Source organism: Schistocerca americana, chromosome 9, assembly GCF_021461395.2.
Source record: "Schistocerca americana isolate TAMUIC-IGC-003095 chromosome 9, iqSchAmer2.1, whole genome shotgun sequence".
NCBI lineage: Eukaryota > Metazoa > Arthropoda > Insecta > Orthoptera > Acrididae > Schistocerca > Schistocerca americana.
Window position 1 is genome coordinate 51,080,207 of NC_060127.1, and position 15,266 is coordinate 51,095,472.

Here is a 15,266-nt window from a genome sequence, read left to right on the forward strand (position 1 = left end):
TTCAGTCGAGAGTCAGGTTTGATGCAGCTCTCCATGCTACTCTATCCTACGCAGGCTTCTTCATCTCCAAGTAACTACTGCAACCTAAATCCTTCTGAATCTGCTTAGTGTATTCATCTCTTGGTCCCCCTCTACGATTTTTACACTCCACGCTGCCCTCCATTACTAAACTGGTGATCCCTTGATGCCTCGAAAGTGTCCTACCAACCGATCCCTTCTTCTAGTCAAGTTGTGCAACAAACTCCTCCTCTCCCCAATTCTATTCAATATCTCCTCATTAGTTATGTGATCGACCCATCTAATCTTCAGTATTCTTCTGTAGCACCACATTTCGAAAGCTTCTATTCTCTTCTTGTCTAAACTACGTACACTTCCATAAGTTGCTACACTCCATACAAATACTTTCAGAAAAGACTTTCTACTATTTAAATCTATACTCGATGTTAACAAATTTACCTTCTTCAAAAACGCTTTCCTTGCCATAGCCAGTCTACATTTTATATCCTCCCTGCTTCCAACATCATCAGCTATTTTGCTCCCAGAATAGCAAAACTAATATACTACTTTAAATGTCTCATTTCCTAATCTAATTCCTTCAGCATCACCTGATTTAATTCGACTACATTCCATTATCCTCGTTTACTTCTGTTGATGTTCATACCCTCCTTTCAAGACACTATCCGTTCCGTTCAACTACTCTTCCAGGTCCTTTGCTGTCTCTGACAGACTTACAAAGTCATCGGCAAATCTCAAAGTTTTTATTTCTTCTCCATGGATTTTAATTCCTACTCCAAATTTTTCTTTTGTTTCCTTTACTGCTTGCTCAATATACAGATCGAATAACATCGTGGATAGGCTACAACTAGAGGTGTACATGTTCCGCTTTTAACCCGCCCATGCTTTCCCGGTGGCCAGGCGGGCAGGCCGCCGCGCGTTGTCAACAGAACGGGCGGGCTGCTTCACTCCCAGCCAAGCCAAGCAGAACCCAACCCAGGCAGGCTGCGGGAAACTTGCTTGCCTTCCCATATTACTGCCGAGCTGCGCTACGCAGCCGTTTAGTCTGAGCGCTTCATTGTCGTACTATGAACGTTAATTAAAAGTTTTTATTTTACCTGAGCACCAAAAGACAAACCCTAACATTATATATATATTAATTTCAGGACAAAATATATTGGGTTTTACTTGTACATTCTTCCTTTACGCGTATATTTCGGGCTTATTATCTATATAAATAAAAATGAATTGCCAAATGGGTTGATAAGCGTAAAACTCGAGAACGGCTGGACCAATTCGGCAATTTTTTTTTGCTGTGTTCGTAATTCTCAGGACAAGGTTTTTATGAAATAAAATTTTTCGAAAATCGACCGAAAAATTGGAAAATTTGAGTAAAACTGAAAGTGTGTTTTCATTGTGTCCGTGTGTTTGTATTGCATACAATCTTGATGAAATTTTGCACACTATACCTTGAAACCAAGAGGAAGGTCACAGTCTACTTAAAATTTCGTAGGGTGCATGGCAGAGGTTACTTTACCTAACGGAATTCGACAAATTGTACGTTTTTATTCCGATCTTGATGAAATTTGGCATACTTGATATTCAAAGCAGGATGAAGGGCGCTGTCTGCTTAAAATTCTGAATGGTACATGGCGGAGGGTACTTTACTTACACACTTCTACACCAACCTACAGTTTTATTCCGATCTTGAAGAAATTTTGCACACTTGACCATCAAGAGGAACATTACTGTCTACATAATATTTCGGACAGTGCATGGAAAAGAGTACCTTACAAAAGATTTTGACATCGTTTGCGGGTTACCATGAAATCCTTCTCCCTCTATACTGCTAAATGGTCTCAGGTCCTTAGCGCACATTTCGACGCCATTTTCGGCCACTAAATCTTTGTCCTCTTTCAAGAAATTTCCGGAGTGAGGGAACTGCTTGTCAAATTTGCACACATGTCATAAGATACTTGAGACTCTAGTCACGGTAGCTTGACAGCGCAACCTGTTGTCAGGCGCAGCAAGCTGAGCGGGTCCCGTGAAGCTTGGCAGGCCTGCGGGAACCCAGGTAGCCCGGGCTTGCGGGACCCCAAGTCGGTCGCATTACCCACTATGCCTCAGTACATGCGTACTCTTGTGTTTACGTCGCGGCAGGCTGACCTGCATGAATGGTTGCAGAGGAGCTAGGGGCAAGCAGGCTGCAATGGGAATTTGTACACCTCTGGCTACAACCCTGTCTCACACCCTTCCCAACCACTGATTACCTTTCTTGCCGCTCGACTCTTATAACTGCCATATGGTTTCTCTACAAATTGTAAATAGCCTTTCGCTCCCTGTATTTGACCCCTGCCACCTTCAGAATTTGAAAGAGAGTATTCCAGTCAATATTGTCAAAAGCCAAAAATAGGTTTGCCTTTCCTTAATTAGTCTTCTAAGATAATTCGTAGGGTCAGTATCACCTCACGTGTTCCAACATTTCTACGGAATCCAAACTGGTCATCCACGAGGTCGGCTTCTACCAGTTTTTCCATTCGTGTGTAAAGTATTCGTGTCAGTGTTTTGCAGCCTTGACTTATTAAACTGATAGTCGGGTAATTTTGACACCTCTGAACACCTGCTTTCTTTGGAATTGGAATTATTATATTATTCTTGAAGTCGGAGCGGATTTCGCCTGTCTCATGCATCTTGCTCACCAGATGGTAGAGTTTTGTCAGGGCTAGCTCTACCTAGGCTGTCAGTAGTTCTAACGGAATGTTGTCTATTCCCGGGGCCTTTTTTCGACTTTGGTCTTTCAGTGCTCTGTCAAATTCTTCACGCAGTATATCTCCCATTTCATCTTCATCTACGTTCTCTTCCATTTCGATGATATCGCCCTCAAGAACGTCGCCCTTATAAAGACCCTCTATATACTCCTTCCACCTTTCTGTTTTCCCTTCTTTGCTTAGAACTGGGTTTCCATCTGAGCTCTTGATATTCATACAAGTGGTTCTCTTTTCTCCAAAGGTCTCTCTAATTTTCCTGTAGGCAGTACCTATCTTACCCCTAGTGATATAGGCCTCTGCATCCGTATATTTGCCCTCTAGCCATCCCTTCTTAACCATTTTGCACTTCCTGTCATTTTTGAGACTTTTGTATTCCATTTTGCCTAATGCATTTACTGCTTTTTTATATTTTCTCCTTTCATCAATTAAGTTCAGTATCTCTTCTGTTACCCAAGGATTTCTATTGGCCCTTGTCGTTTTATTTGATTATGGTATCAGAAAAACTTGATCATTTATTCAAGAGAAAGAACTTCACAAATTGAGCAAGGCCACCGCTGGCCATTATGCAAATCAGTTATTCGGCTTAGCATTGACAGGGTTATTGGATGTCCTCCTGAGGTGTATCGCGCCAAATTCTCACCAACTGGCATATTAGATCACCAAAATCGTGAGCTGGTTGGAGGGTCGTGCCGATAATGCTCTACACGTTATCAACTGGGGAGAGATCTGGCGGACTTGCTGGCCATTGTAGGGTGGCAAGCACGAAGACAAGCACTAGAATCTCTCGCCGTGTGCGGGCGAGCGTTATCTTGTTGAAATGTATAAGGCCGATATGGCTTGCCATGAAGGGCATCAAAACGGAGCGTAGAGAATCATCAACGTGTCGCTGATGGCAGCCAATCCTTGTTGTCGGGCCTTACGGTGGGCTATAGTCAGGCTGGTATACCATCGCCGTGCGGTGCGTCTCCAGACACATATTTTGGGTGGAATCTCGTTTACTAGAGTAGAAATATCTTCAGTCATGAGTCCCACTTCGAAGTGAGTTACGACGAAAAGACGCTCTGGGCAGCGGTGGGTTACCAACCTAACAATCGGGGACACATGTGGGTATCTCACTGGCCGCAGAAGTACCCCTACATTGAACCGACTCTCCATAGAAGAGCTCCGTATGTGCATGAGCATTGTCCTCTTGAAAAATGACACCACATGGCAGGTAACACATGAGGAAGCAGGATGTACATGATGAACCATTGTGCCACCAGAGTCCTCTCAAACACTACCAGCCATGACCTGACTTCACACCCGAGGGCTGTCCACACCATGACTCCAGGAGTACCACCACTCTTCCCAAGTCGCACAGTACGTGCCTACAACGGTAATGCAATGCAGTACAGAATCGCGATTCATGGCTCAACACAATGCAATGCGACTAGTCAGTAACCCATGTTTCCTAGTCACAGCAGCATGCCAAATGCAGCCGTACCTGTTGTGTTGTTGACAGGACGATAACAATGGGAAGGAAATTCCTTAGTGCGCCTCCTTCCAGTCTGTGACCACTAGAGCACAATGAGACAGAGTGCTACAGGGGGTCATTTATTCTCGGATGGCAGTTGCTGGCGTAAAGGGATTACCGAGTGCCTGGTGAACAATATACACCTCTCCCTTGTGTTCGTCACACGTGGTCGACAGATACCTTGACGGCGTGTATTTTTGCACTCGTGTTCCCATGCAGCCCAACATAGGGCCAGTGACACACATGAATAGCCCACAAATCTGTGTAATATAGGAATCGATCAGCGGGCCAACAGGAGACCCGCAATAAGACGCATTTCAGACTCTGCCAGGTAGTGACAACGCTCTCTCACATGAGTGCGTGGCATCTCCATGCCGTCATGGTGATGACTCAAAACATCTGACGCTGCTCGCGTCCCCGACACACTGAGCTGACAAGTCATGGGACAGCAATGTCCATGAGCTGTGCTGTAGCTCGCATTGGTGCTGTTTGTAGTTTTCCACCCTGTGTTGGTGGCCAGACGGTATTGTTTAGTTGGCACGGTTGCAGTTATTTATCTTCTTCTTGTGCTGACTAGCACCACTCGGTTTCGCAAGTGTTGCCTGTCCGCTAGTGGCAACAGTGGCGGTTATCGATATGTAGTAACTGTTGCCCTATCTTTGGGGAGACGTCGTTGTTTTGTCAGGTCGTGTGAGTGTACCAGTTCAGTTGGGGACTCAGGAGAAGCCAGGTCAGCGCAGTGCGGGAACACGCCGGGACTACTGGCGGCACACTTGGACTGCCGGATGGAAGGGCTGTGGTCACGAGGGTGCACGACCTCGTCGTAAAAAGGATCCAGCAAGCTTTGAGTGCATTTCAATCCAAGTAGAGAAACCTCCACCATTTTGATATCTCGCGATTCTCCAGTGACTTGGGTTGGTATTGCTGCTTGTAGTGTCGCCAAGACTATGAGCAGCGATTGGAGCGCTTGGGGAAGGCGGATATGATAAGATTTCCTCGACTTCTTATTGCTATTTACTGCGATCAACTTGTTACAATTTGTTAAGTTCAACCAGCGGTAAATTTTCTATCCTGGTAGCCGCTAACGCCTCAGTTACCTGCCCTGGGGGTTAGTGTATGTAATGGCAGTGTACATTTCGTGGCCTTGCCGCTGCTGTCTGGTAAGGCGTGTAGTTTGGACAGCTTTCTTGATTGTAGGCCTGTTGGTGATTCTTCTACTCTGGTGGTAATTGATTCCTTTCTCGTTCTGGTCCCTCTAAACACAGTATTCTGGACGGAGTGCAGACCGCCGGTTGCGGCTTTGGCGTATTGTTCCATCGTTGCATTTGGTTTATGGGACTTCAGATAGCCTTAGCAAGATTATCATTAGTCATTCGTTAGATTGCCATTAGCCTGAGCTACCATCTTGTGAAGTGAATGCAACTATTGGCTGCCTATCTCATCGCTCGCGAAAGTGTTTGTTGCCGGACATCCTCACAGGTCGATTCCTGGAGAACCGTCTGGATCAGTTGCTTGTTTTTTTAAATTAACTTTTGCTATTGCATTTGCTGTTTTACAGCAGATTTCAGTTTTTTATACTATTGCCGTTCCTGGCGTGTAAGGCCTTCAGCCGTGATTGTGGTCATTTGCCTTAAAATTCTAATTTGGTATCAGTATTTTAGCGCTAAGCCTTAAAACCTTGTTTACTACCATTCCTGGCGTCTGATGCCTTCTGCTCTGTTTGCGGCGACTTACCTTAATATTTCAATACCTGTGAATTGTAAATTGCAGCGGGTTCTTAAACAATTCTTAATTTATTGCCATTCTTGGCGTGTAAGGCCTTCACCTGTGATTGTGGTCGCTTGCCTTAAAATTCTAATTTGATATTTGTATTTACGCAGGAAGCCTGTAAAACCTTATTTACTCCCATTCCTGGCGTATGATGCCGTCTGCTGTGTTTGTGGCGACTTGCCTTTAACATTTAAATACCTGGAATTTGTAAGTTGCAGCGAGTTTTGAACTATTCTTAATTTATTGCCATTCCTGGCGTGTAAGGCCTTCTGTCCAGATCACAGTGGCTTGCTTTTAAAACATTATCTCTTATATCTGTATTTAATGGTGATTTGATGAATTGTAACTCACTGAAAACACTATTATTTACACAGTTGTATATTCCTTCATTAATAACATGTGGTATTTTTTATTTATTGAGTCTGGAATTACTGGTTTAGAATAAATTGTAACTGTAAAAAAGGCAACCAATAGTAGCTGATTACGGCCCCGTCCACAATCGTAACCGAATCCTGCCTTCCCTTGACTACCAGGTTTCAGTGCACATACAAGGATAGCAATAGTCTAGCGTAGACAAGGTATAAAAGTGCAGTGCATTGCCGGAGCTGTCATTTGAACATAAGTAATTCATCTGGAAAGGTTTCCGACGTGATTACGCCCACACGACTGTTATTAACAGACTTTGAACGCCGAATGGTAGTTGAAACTCGACGCATGCGAATTTCCATTTTGGAAATCGTTAGGCAATTCAGTATTTCAAGATCCGCAATGACAAGAGTGTGTCGAGAATTCTAAGTTTCAGGCATTATCTCTCACCACGGACAACGAAGTGGCCGACGGCCTTCACGTAACGGCCGAGAACAGCAGCCGTATGCTTAGAGTTGTCAGTACTAACAAGGGAACCTCCCCATAGCACCCCCCTCAGATTTACTTATAAGTTGGCACAGTGGATAGGCCTTGAAAAACTGAACACAGATCAATCGAGAAAACAGGAAGAAGTTGTGTGGAACTATGAAAAAAATAAGCAAAATATGCAAACTGAGTAGTCCATGCCAAAGATATGCAACATCAATGATAATGTGAGCTCAGGAGCGCCGTGGTCTCGTGGTTAGCGTGAGCAGCTGTGGAATGAGAGGTCCTTGGTTCAACTCTTCCCCCGAGTGAAAAGTTTACTTTCCTTATTTTCGCAAAGTTATGATCTGTCCGTTCGTTCATTGACGTCTCTGTTCGCTGTAATAAGTTTAGTGTCTATGTTTTGCGACCGCACAGCAAAACCGTGCGATTAGTAGACGAAAGGACGTGCCTCTCCAATGGGAACCGAAAACATTTGATCGCAAGGTCATAGGTCAACCGATTCCTCCGCAGGAAAACACGTCTGATATATTCTATACGACACATGACAGGAATATGTTGTCGACCCACCTAATTTGTAAACTTGGCGAATGGATAAAAAGATTCTTCTACCTTGCCCGATTTAGGTTTTCTTGTGGATGTGATAATCACTCCCAAAAAAGTGATGAAATCACAAGAGTTTGTCTCATAAACTGCAACAAATGAATGCAACAGTTTCAAAGACGCACAGTTTTCCCTGTGCTCTGTCAAAACATATGTTTTTAGCGTTTTCAATTTTTTCCGTGTGTACACCGTCAAATCCTGCATATGTCCAAGCAAATCTGAACATGTCCTGGAACTTTGGAGAGCGAACTTGATTGTGTGTGTGTGTCTGAACTTTGATAATTGTCTGAAAATAAAAAATTAAAATCTTCGCTCGAGGGAAGACTTGAACCAAGGACCTCTCGTTCCACAGCTGCTCACACTAACCACAGGACCACAGCACTACTGAGGTCGTACGCTCCTTTATGTTGCCTATCTTGAGCATGGGCTACTCAGTTTGTATATTTTGCTTATTTTTTTCATAGTTCCACACAACTTCTTCCTGATTTCTCGATTGATCTGTGTTCAGTTTTTCAAGGCCTATCCACTGTGCCAACTTATAACTAAATCTGAGGGGGGTGCGATGGGGAGGTTCCCTTGTGAGAGACAAGCAACACTGCTTGAAATAACCACAGAATTCAATGTCGGACGTACGACGAACGTATCCGTTTTGAGAGTGCGGCGAAATTCGGTGCTACTGGGCTATGGCAGCAGACGACAGACATGAGCGCCTTTGCTAACAGGACGACAGCACCTGCAGCGCGTCTCCTGGCCTCCTGACCATGTCGCTTGGAGCCCAGACAACTGGGAAACTGTGGCCTGATCAGATGAGTCCCGATTTCAGTTGGTAAGAGCTGATGGTAGGGTTAGAGTGTGACGAAGACCCTACGAAGCCATGGACCCAAGTTGTCACCAAGCCACTTGGCAAGCTGGTGGTGGCTCCATAATGGTGTGGGACATGGAATGGACTGGTTCTCTAGTAAAGCTGAATGGATTATTAACTAGAAATGGTCATGAACATCATGTTCCCAAACAACGACGGAGTTCTTATTGATGGATAATGCACCATGGTCACCGGGCCACAATTGTTCGTGATGGGTTTGAAAAACATTCTGGACAGTTCGATCGAATGATATGCCCACCCAGATCACCCGACATGAACCACATCGAACTATTTATGGGACATAATCGAGAGGTCAGTTTGTGCACAAAATCTTGCACCGGCAAAACGGATATAGAGGCAGTATGACTCAACAGATCTGCAGGGGACTTCCAGCGACTCGTTGAGTCTATACCACGTCGAGCTGCTGGATTATGCTGGACAAATGGTTGTCCGACACGATATTAGGACATATCCCATGACTTTTGTCGCCTCGATGTATAAGCTGTAAGTGAAAATGAGCGCTTCCCAGTGCAGTAAACACTGGCAATTTTCCGTGTGTGCTTGTGGCTGCATTACACTACCTGCGAGATGTTCAGCTACTCTGCCCTTGGTTCCCACTCGACACTTTAAGCTACTCGTAGCCCGACCAAATAAGCATGGTAACCACTCTCAGCAGATGCCAGAGGGTGGATTCGCACATGACACTTATATTTCATTTGTATTTAACATATTTCAGACGTAGCCGGCCGCTGTGGCTGAGCGGTTCTAGGCGCTTCAGTCCGGAGCGCTGCTGCTGCTACGGTCGCAAGTTCGAATCCTGCCTCGGGCATGGATGTGTGTGATGTCCTTAGGTTAGTTAGGTTTAAGTAGTTCTAAGTCTAGGGGACTGATGACCTCAGATGCTAAGTACCATAGTGCTCAGAGCCATTTGAACCACTGGAACCAGATGAGTACAGTCTGGCTGCTGGCGTGTAGTGAACTGACCTTATTTTTCAACCCCCCTGCCAACCATACCGCCGCTTTGAGAGGCAGGTGGTTCTTACCCCCAAAGTATTTCTTTCCAGACACTAAGAGGTATGTATACCAAATTTGCAAGAAATCGATTTAGTAATTGAAACGGTTCAAATGGCTCTAACCACTATGGGACTTAACATCTGAGGTTATCACTCCCCTAACCTTAGAACTACTTAAACGTAACTAACCTATGGACACCACACACATCCATGTGCGAGGCAAGATTCGGACCTGCGACCGCAGCAGCAGCGCGGTCCCGGACTGAAGCCCCTAGAACCGCTCGGCCACAACGGACGGCTCGATATAGTGGTTTATATTCTTATGATTTTGAAATATGTATCGGTATTAACACATTTCTCTTTCTCGAAACCTTTTCAATTGGTTCAAATGGCTCTGAGCACTATGGGACTTAACATCTATGGTCATCAGTCCCCTAGAACTACTTAAACCTAACTAACCTAAGGACATCACACAACACCCAGTCATCACGAGGCAGAGAAAATCCCTGACCCCGCCGGGAATCGAACATTGGAACCCGCGCGTGGGAAGCGAGAACACTACCGCACGACCACGAGCTGCGGACATCGAAACCTTTTCCTTGCTGTTGCCAGTCAACAGTTATTTTGCTGCCCAAAGAGCAGAACTCGTTTATCACTTCAAGTGTCTCATTTTCTAATCCAGTTCCTCCACCATCACGTGATTTGATCCAAAGAAATTGCATGACCATTGTTTTTCTTTTCTTGATGTACATGTTATAACCTCTTATCAAGATATTACCCAGTCTGGTCAATTCCGTTCGTAATAATGGAAAAATTAGGGAATGCTGGATTTACAACGATTTACTTAGAAAATGTAACAGACCTACTAAGGAGACTGGCTAGACTACGCTTGTCCGTCCTCTTTTAGAATACTGCTAGCACACAGTAAGGATCCTTACCAAATAGCACTGATGGAGTACATCGAAATAGTTCATAGAAAGGTAGCACGTTTTGCATTATCGCGAAATATGGGAGAGAGTGTCACAGAAATGATACATGATCTGGGCTGGAAATCGTTAAAAGAAATGTGTCTTTTTGTAAGACCTTCGGTACACACACCACCAGGTTATTTGACTTGTCGCTCTAACGAAGTAGGCGAGTGTCAGCAATATGTCTCGTGGTCTTATCGTGGCGTGCTTATCTTCTGCCGTTAAGTGAGACGGTAGAAATGCCACTTGCACGCTTAGAGTAGCAGATTGACGGTGACCAACTTTAAACAGAGCTTGATTAATTTTCACACACATTTATTAAAATAATAAAAAGCATAGACATTACATAACTTGATTCTGGATGCTGTTTACAATTGACAATCTGAAGTTCCTCTGGTCTTGGTACGTTAATCTTATTCTCACATATCTCTGATACTTGATAAAGTGTCTATTCATTATCTTCATGGCTATGTACAGGAATATGGTAATCTTGTTAGGCACAGACTGAAACTTGAGTATAGACTGGTACAGACTAATGCAGACTGGTACAGACTGGTGCAGACAAATGCAGACTGACTGATCGGAGGTCTGTACACTCGTTATAATACCTCGCGTGTTCAGGTATCACTGCACGAGTGTGATCTGCGAAGAGAAAATGTTCTGTGTTAGCAGCAATTTCATTGTCTGCGTTACATATTAATACGCGGATCGGCGGAAGCAGAATTTGGTCCGTCTCTAAGGCAGCGCCATCTCGTAGTGCGGAGAGGGACGAGCGCTGCGCCTGCGCTGTTGTGGTTAGTGGGGCGCGCTCTATTGGGAAAGTTGTGTACGCACTGACTACGCGGAACTACGTACACAACACTATTGTTGCGACGGAATCTTCTCACGAAATTCCAATCAGCAACATTCTCCTCCGAATGCGAAAATATTTTGTTGACAACGACCTACATAGGGAGGAACGATCACCACGATAAAATAAGGGAAATCAGAGCTCGTATGGAAAGATGTAGGTGTACGTTCTTTCCGTGCGCTAATACGAGATTCGAATAATAGAGAATTGTGAAGGTTGTTCGATGAATCCTCTGCCAGGTACTTAAATGCGATTCACAGAGTATCCATGTAGATGTAGATGTACAGTTTACGCCACAAAGAAGAAATTTGTTCCCCTGTTAACGCCAGTTTCGTTAGCTCTGGAGAGATCAGACAATGGAGCTCTGTGTAGTCTGAGCGAGACGTAAATGGAGCCGTAGGCAAACAGCCGCGGAGCTGGAGAAACAGCGGGCTAAATGCGTAAACCGCGAGCCACGCGGTGTTGAACCGGCGGGGTGAAGAGCGCAGAATAAAGCCAGTGGCCGAGATGATGAAAGCGGGCGCGCGGGCCGGCGAGTCGGCGCTAAAAGCCGCTCACGACTTGATGAGCGGCAGGAGCCGGCAAACAGCGGCTCTTCCCGCTAAAAGCCGGCCGCCTTTGTCGCATCGCCGCGCAGTCGCTTTGTCTGGCCGGCGCCCTCTGTCTCCGGACCAGACCTGCCGGCTCGCACCCACCACCCCTGTCAGTAGCCGGCGTCGCCAAAACTACGCGGGGTGCATTGTTCAACACTTCCAGCTTATGGCTAATTTCCAGCTACGGATGCGACACGCGTACCGACACTAGATGATCTAAAGTATCTGGACAACCATTCGTGAACGTACACCACTGGCCATTAAAATTGCTACACCACGAAGAAATGCAGATGATAAATGGGTATTCATTGGACAAATATATTATACTAGAACTGACGTGTGATTACATTTTCACGCAATTTGGGTGCATAGATCCTGAGAAATCAGTACCCAGAACAACCACCTCTGGCCGTAATAACGGCCTAGATACGCCTGGGCATTGAGTCAAACAGAGGTTGAATGGCGTGTACAGGTACAGCTGCCCATGTAACTTCAACACGATACCACAGTTCACCAAGAGTAGTGACTGGTGTATTGTGACGAGCCAGTTGCTCGGTCACCATTGACCAAACGTTTTCAGTTGCTGAGAGATCTGGCGAATGTGCTGGCCAGGGCAGTAGCCGAACATTTTCTGTAACCAGAAAGGCCCGTACAGGACCTGCAACATGCAGTAGTGCATTATCCTGCTGAAATGTAGGGTTTCCCAAGGATCGAATTCAGAGCCACGGGTCGTAACACATCTGAAATGTAACGTCCACTGTTCAAAGTGCCGTCAATGCAAACAAGAGGTGACCGAGACGACACACCATACCATCATGCCGGGTGATACGTCAGTATGGCGATGATCAATACACGCTTCCAATGTGCGTTCACCGCGATGTCGCCAAACACGGATGCGACCATCATGATACTGTAAACAGAACCTAGATTCATCAGAAAAAATGACGTTTTTCTATTCGTGCAACCAGGTTCGTCGCTGAGTACACGATCGCAGGCGCTCCTGTCTGTGATGCAGCGTCATGAGTAACCGCAGCCAAAGTGTCCGAGCTGACAGTCCATGCTGCTGCAAACGTCGTCGAACTGTTCGTGCAGATGGTTGTTGTCTTGCAAACGTCCCCATCGACTCAGGGATCGAGCGTGGCTGCACGATCCATCACAGCCATGCGGATAAGATGCCTGTCATCTCGACTGCTAGTGATACGAGGCCGTTGGGATCCAGCACGGCGTTCCGTATAACCCTCCTGAACTCACCGATTCCATATTCTGCTAACAGTCACTGCATCTCGACCAACGCGAGCAGCAGTGTCGCGATACGATAAACCGCAATCGCGATAGGCTACAATCCGACCTTCATCAAAGTCGAAAACATGATGGTACGCATTTCTCCTCCTTACGCGAGGCATCACAACAACGTTTCATCGGGCAACGCCGGTCGACTGCTGTTTGTGTATGAGAAATCGGTTTGAAACTTTCCTCATGTCAGTACGATGTAGGTGTCGCCAGCGGCGCCAACCTTGTGTGAATGCTCTGAAAAGCTAATCCTTTGCATATCCCAGCATCTTCTTCCTGTCGGTTAAATTTCGCGTCTATAGCACGTGATCTTCGTGGTGTACCAATTTTAATGGCCAGTAATGTATATTGCGAGTGTGTCCACCATTCCCCTTTATCACGGCTTCACCGCTGCAGGGGAAAGTTTTAATCAGGTGTCTGAATCTGTGTCGAGGGATAGCAGCCCACTCTTCCCCAAGAAACGAAATCAGAGAACTTAGTGATGTTGGAGGCTGGGGTCAGTAGCGAGGTCTATGCTCTCATTTGAAACTGGTTCCATTAGGTTCAGGTTGAGGCTCTGGGCAGGCCAGTCCAGTTCCAAAGTTTTATTGTCCAGAAACCACTATCTCACAAATGTTGCTTTACGACATGGTGCACTGGCAAGCTTGTATAGTGATCGTCTTCCAACTCTTCTACTACTGTGCCAAGTACAAGATGCTGTAAAATGCGTTCATACCCTTCCCCATTTAGCGTTTTCTTAAGTGGATTCCATGGAGAAGAAATAAAAACTTTGAGGTTCGCCGATGACATTGTAATTCTGTCAGAGACAGCAAAAGACTTGGAAGAGCAGTTGAATAGAATGGACAGTGTCTTGAAAGGAGGGTATAAGATGAACATCAACAAAAGCAAAACAAGGATAATGGAATGTAGTCGAATTAAGTCGGGGGATGCTGAGGGAATTAGATTAGGAAATGAGACGCTTAAAGTAGTAACTGAGTTTTACTATTTGGGGAGCAAAATAACTGATGATGGTCGAAGTGGAGAGGATATAAAATGTAGACTGGCAATGGCAAAGAAAGCGTTTGTGAAGAAGAGAAATTTGTTGACATCGAGTATAGATTTAAGTGTCAGAAAATCGTTCCTGATAGTCTTTGTATGGAGTGTAGCGATGTATGGAAGTGAAACATGGACGATAAATAGCTTGGACAGGAAGAGAATAGAAGCTTTCGGAATGTGGTGCTACAGAAGAATGCTGAGGATTAGATGGGTAGATCACATAACTAAAACGTGAGTTACATGATAAATCAGTCAAGTCTGTAGCCCATAAATTTAGCTAAATATCTAGCAATTACAATTATGAAGAAAATTTTGTGGGGAAGGCAAACCAAAGACTCAGTTTTGTTGGCAGAAAATATAACAGATCTACTAAAGAGACTGCCTACACTACGTTTCTCCCTCCTCTTTCGGAGTACTGCTGTATGGAGTGGGACCCTTACAAAATACGTTACTCGTCATACGTTTCCTGGACACTAAGACTCCTTTTTCTCTTCATTAAAACGTTTTTGAGTAATGATTTTAAGGATAAATGATTGAAGTAAATTAGTTGGTGTGACGTCCCCTCTCCCCTTTTTGTTGTCACTGTTGATGATGAGCCGCTACTGCTGCAGCTCGGTCGGTGGAATGGAGACGCGACGCGCAGTGATGGTTGTCCCCGTCGGATAACGTGGAACAGCACCTGAAAATCTCTAAAGAAAATTGTTCCTCGCGTAATGTATGAAAGTCCGTTTGCCAGTCCGCATAGTCTTCTCAGCGATGCGAACTGCTGATTTTAACCGTCTGTTATGGTTTTATGATGATCTGCTATGCCCAGTTAGTTAGTTATTGCCGTATTCAGTGTATCATTCATCACCGGCGTCGTTTCACGCCACTGAAGCGAGGAAAAATTCATTTGCGGTTCAGTATTAGTAGTTGTTGTTACGTTTCTAGGCAGAATTGTTCACTGCGGCACGACGCAAATCCAGAGATAATCTATAATGCGACCTTTCTTTCGTGCGTCGTGATATTATTTCGGCAAAACACTCCTTTCAATGCTCAATGTTCGTCAAGTCACTCTTTCAATTAAAATGTTCACAGTTAATTAATTTTGATTATCAACTATCACACAGTTCAATTAATGATGGAGCCAACACGTGAGATTTCCATTACTGACGA